Raw genomic sequence first — 6,001 nt, 5'->3', positions numbered from 1 at the left:
TTTTTAAAAGGGTTGATTAACAATAGTATTCGTAATTTAACTGGTGTTCTATTAATGTGTTTTGTGAAACCACTAGCAGCCAAATTTAAAAATAAACAACGATATATATTATTGAAATAAATTGAAACTCGCAAAAGTTTGAAATAAATTGAAACTCGCTAGTGCATATTATGTCACGTAAAATGTTCACTAGCATTTGGTAATTTGTCAGAAAGACAAAAGCAAGTAAAGTTTAGTAAACTATATTTTCTTTACTATCTTTTGCGAAAATTGTTCTGGTCCAAGACTGGGTTTTCACTTGCGAGCCCGGAGTTTTCAGTGCATCATATTGAGAACTGTAGAAGCTTATGAAGAATGAACAATTCAATTCTGAAAATATCCACGAAAGCTTCTTTAAGTTATTAATTCTGCTTTAAACATTAATTCATAAAGGATTTTGCTGACAAAATCCCTTTTCAGTGTATTTTGAAGAACTTTGAAGTTCAAAAACACATTTTTTTAATCTAGCATTTTATTTGTTATTTTTAAAAAAATATATTAAAATAAAACGTATAAATTTACTTGGATGTATTCTGTTTGAATCTTTGAGTAGTATTAGTTTGTCTTGAATGTTCTGATTAAAGGCAGGTTCTGCCTTCTAACCCAACGTAGCTAGCGGAGTCACTAAACCAACAAAGCAGAGGTAGAAGTAGCCAGTTTCTTTTTCTTCAGGTTCAAAACTGTATAAGAAAAATTAGGAAACGAAAGTACCTAGGTAGAAAGGTATTATAAATAAATAAATAAAAAAAGGCATATAATTTATACAAGAACTAAGTATTGAGAGCACGATGGTAGAGCGCTCATGTCTGATGCAAGAAGTCTCTGGTTCGATTCCAGCCCATGTAAGTTTGTGATACAAAACATTATATCCGTGGGTTTTCTCAGGACTCTCCCGTTTCCTTCCACAGTTTCCACTAATTCTATCATAATCGTGTCTCCTTTAGCCTGCAGGGCATAGCCGTGAGATATAAAGATAAAAAAAATTAAAAAATTCATTACACATCATTTACTCGCATATGCCAATTACTATTTCACCACGCAGTATTTCTCATGCATCAGAAATCGGTGGTAGGCTTACCGTTAAAATCTGCGATCACAAAACTTGTTGCTTAATCGCTTCATATCCTACGGATTTGGAAAGGTTTTGGTGATGAAAACATTTGAAGTCGTTAGAAAATGATGCAAATTTTACTGTTGCGACAAGAAGCATATTTTCATATTCTGTTTTGATATTATTCCGGGTTTTCATTTACCTTCAAACTAGAATATACAGAAGTTGAGTAAGGCGTGACGCGAACTTTTTTCTAAGCCAACCAAGAAAATACGACTTTTTGGACCTTTGCTTCATAGTAAACTGCCGTGAAATTATACTCATGCGACAAGAACACTTGTCAACATTATTTCGATCACATATACCCGAACTATACCTAGTTATTTCATAAATACTGCCAGACGTTTGGAAATGAAACACAGTGTTAACGACATACTGATAGCCTTTTGCAAGATGATACATGGAAGTGTGGAGCAAGAAGAGCCACCAATCGGTTTTCAAAATATCCATCCTGAACGTGAATGCAGGTCTGTAATTTGGTGGATAACTCGTCTCTGAAATTACGACCAATGTCGATAGGTAAGTGGCAGGCTGTCTTGACCAGGGCGCACTACAGAGACTTCACACTCAGGTGTCTCTTCTTACAGGTTATTGATCGAAGCGCTAACCACAAATTGTAATAAAACGGGTTCAGCTTCGGATTGTTAGAGAGACAGTCTGATGTGGAGATGAGGTCTATGACATTGACCCATATCCACTCCTGTGTTGACTGTGCCTTGTGCGTGAAAGCAGAATCCTGTTGGAAGGTCCACTGTTGGTTGGGGAACATGGTGGTACTCAGTGGTTTCATAATGGGATTCAACATTGTGGTTTGGTATACGGTAGCCGATGTCTTCACCACTTTGTAACGGACCATTTCATGTATGTTCCATTACAATCATTCTATTATATTTTAAAGTCAACATAACATCAAGCTTTAGATGTTCAGACTTTGTCAACTCTTAAGTTTACTACATAAATTGAAATTATTATTATTTTCTTGTTTGCGAATCAAAGATTATTTATGTCGTTAGTTGATATTCTGAGGCGGATTATTATGAAAGTAGTCCAGTGACTTTGGTGTGTTACGTTGTAATTTCAAAACAGTTAAACATGGCCAAATATTTATTATAATAGTAATGCTATTGTTATCAATGTGGTAGGAGGTTTGGGTGGCTTGCTCCCATCAGTGTGTAAATTACTTTACATCAAGTCTTTGTCTTACCTTGTCATCAATATCTATTGCTTCACATGCTCCTCTCATCTTGTGGGAATCTTTTATTATTCAGTGAACACACAAAATGGTTATAATTCGCGAGAAAACTTTTTTACTAGTTTGTCATTCGTCAACTTCTTCGTATCAATATAAAGCTGTTTTATGTTTATTCATTGACTTGTACCACCGTCATTCCACAAAGAATGTTTTGATCCCAAGTTAATATATACTTCGAGATGATGTGTGTTTTGTCTTGGTTGAGAGTGAGTTGATAGCATACTTCTGCGATGATTCATGGTTTTAATTTGTGATTGATTTTTGTTGTAATGTTGTTGTACGATGTGTATGACATGTTGCCTGTGTGGGGGTTGTGAGAGCTCCTTGGTCACAGGATACAGTTATTACGTAGCTTTTCTTTTAATGTTTGTCCGAGGTAGATGTTATAATACTGAGAGTCATTTTCAACGAACTTAAAAAAAAAAAAGTTCGCTACTGAATTCTCTATGTCTGTGTATGTGTGTGTGTGTGTCTGTCTGTTATTTACGAATTTTTGAAATTTTGAGCCCTCCATTCGATAGAGCATCAAAAACAATCTGAGAATGTAATGGAATTTTTCTGCCACTCTTACCGTTCCCAAGATATTGGCCAAAATGTTTCGATTTCGGGAGATTTAAGGAGCCATATCTCGGGAACTGTAAGTCATAGGGAGATGATATTTTGCGAATTTTTCAATTCTGAGTCCTCCATTTTGAGCATCTGTCTTTGTAAAACAACATATCGTAGAACCTTTTAACAGGCTTCTTCCTCCTACGTATAAACTAAACACTTTCTCATCACTCCCGATTACACGGTTCCAGAAGTCTTGTGGGTCATTGATATAAGTCCTTGTGAACGCTAAGTGAGCATGTACAGCTCACAGATGACGAGAAGAACCCTAGCAGAAGTAGTGTGACGTAGGTATGGGCTCGCCCACTTTTCGCACGGGGGTTTCAAATGACACCACGGAATAGCACACAGATAACTACCCGGAGTAGCAGACGACATCTAAGTATAGACCACACCTCAAAAACCAAAAATGGACTTGACCGTGTCGTTGACCTTTCCCCGCTTCCCCTGTTTTAGGGTTCTTCACGTCATCTGTGAGCTGTATATGTGCATCTGTTAGTTTGACCTGCAAAGCAGAACAAATAATATAAGTAAAGTTACATGTCTCTGCAATGCATTCCCGACCTAAAGTTGTTTTCAGGTTTGTTGCAGTAGCGAACGGGTTTGCTGCGTTAGCTTCAATAATCGAAACATTTTGAATATTGAAATAGGGTATTTTAATTGTATTTTTGTAAAGAGCTCGATGAAAATGAAAGTAGGAAGAATTACGTCATTGTCCAGTTACAACTTTTTGCATTGCACTCATTGGAAATAGTTGGTTTCTTTTTATTTTTTATTTAGTTCCTTTCTACTTTTTATTTCCAAGATTTCCTTTCAGGGATATAATTAAATTACCACTGTTTCATTACTCAGAAAAACGCTTGAAATTTTATTCACTACATATATATATATATAAAGAAGCTGTAACGTTCAATGCTCTTTTGATGTGATATTGAATGGAATATTTCATCCTTAAATCTGGTGATGGGATTTCACTATTACACTTTGAAACAGACAGACAGAAAAAAAAAAAAATATTGTAATTACTTTATTTGATCTCTAAGATATTTGCAGTACACACTGAAAATATAATTCAGCCACCAATCTACATACAGTACATTATATTTGCAAAGCCAAACATCAAATACTTACATATGGCTACAACATAAAATACATACAGGATATACATTGTATTTATAGAGATCGATTTGGCTCTTACAGTGCCACAGCAGAGTAATTCTCCCATTCACACAAAAAACATAAAGAAGGTTATATAACAGTACATAACCTATTTAAAAACTACAATGGAAAAAAGTACAATAAGATAAAACCATTTCTTCGTTAACCTAAGAACGCCTTTACAATCTTACCATGGTTATTTCTTGTTTGTATAATTAACATATTAAAAATTGACAAATGTAGGGAATAATGAGGATATGTGCCTCATGATTTTAGTTAATTGACTGTTTATTAATATAATTGACTTAATGAACTATGACCATTGATTGTTTATTATTATTAATTCTTTGGCCCTAAATATATGTTATCTCTTTATTGTTTTAACACAAAATAACTAAAAACAAAACTAACGGTAGAATCCGATTTGAGATTTTTATGAATGGAGATAAATCTTCTAAGAGATATATAAAATATTAAAACTAAATAATATTAACAATAATTTAGCTGCAAAAAATTAAAGTTTCTCAAATTATAACCACTTTTTTTTTTAATCTGTTAGATTCATTCCATTTCAAAACTGCTTCCGACAAAACACGCAATATCAAACCTCTCTTAACCTTGAAAACATAAATAAAAGTGAGCAGAAGTAATTCTAGTAAATGGATGAATACGTACATGTACACATATGTATCTATACTAAGTGTATGTATAAACTATATGCATATAGATATACAGTAAATAAGTTCTCCGTTTTACGAAAAATAAATCCGATATATATTGATATTGACAATATATATATATGTACAAGAAGTTACATACGGAATATCTCATTACATTCAATCAGAACACCATATACAATGAAAAACGCATAAAATTTGCACAAATACTGCAGTATAAAAGACTGTCTCCGGATATAAACATAACGAAATGAGTATTGAGTTCATAATTACCTGTTATGAAGTTCTCAATTAAAACTAATACATTTCCAGTAAAAGAATGCTGGTACTATGAAAATCAAGAATAACTACCGAAAAATAAATCGGTCATGTCACTAATTGACCATACTGAATGTGCATTTTTAGCTTTTTTTCCCCTTTCTTTATCTTCTCTTCCTTTTAAGTTCTGATAGCCCTTGAGCTCTTTCGCGGTTAAACGGTTAACGTGGAAGACCTGCATTCGATTCCACGTTAACCAGCAGGCCCACGTCTCATATAACCTAGCTGCTGAACGGGACGTTAAAATCAAAATCAACTCTGATAGCCCTGACAATCAAAAGTTCAACTCTCCCAAATTTGGTGATATATATATATATATATATATTCGAATAACATCAAAATATACTACATTCAAAGGAACAGGAATTCAAAATTCAAGATAGGATATTATAGGATATTAGTACAACAAATTAGTTTTATAATTCCTAACGGATGTTAGGAAAATGTCTATTTCTTAATGAAAGATCTGATAAAAAAAAGGACCTATCTAAGTTTATTTGGCACGGGGAGTCTTTGCTTAAAATTTAGCACAATTTATTTTGTTCTATAGTATTGCAAAATCCTCAAGCTTGCCCAACGTATTCAGTACGTCACTAGGTTTAAGTCTATCGAAATATTGGGACAACTAAAGATGATAAGACAAGTTGTGAGTGATCGTCTGTAGCTAGTAATCTAATCTTCCATAATAAGACCAGACACAAACAAAACTACAGCGTATCCCTGCATGTTCCGGCCTTGAAGGGTTAAATGCCAAATATTCTTAGCATTTCCTTCAAAATTAACACTTCATTGGGATAACTAAATAGGTTACATTAAGGACATACATACTTCGGGCTA

The sequence above is a fragment of the Thermobia domestica genome, chromosome 13, assembly GCF_964235325.1.
Source record: "Thermobia domestica chromosome 13, izTheDome1.hap1.1, whole genome shotgun sequence".
Lineage (NCBI taxonomy): Eukaryota > Metazoa > Arthropoda > Insecta > Zygentoma > Lepismatidae > Thermobia > Thermobia domestica.
This window is presented reverse-complemented; position numbering follows the sequence as displayed.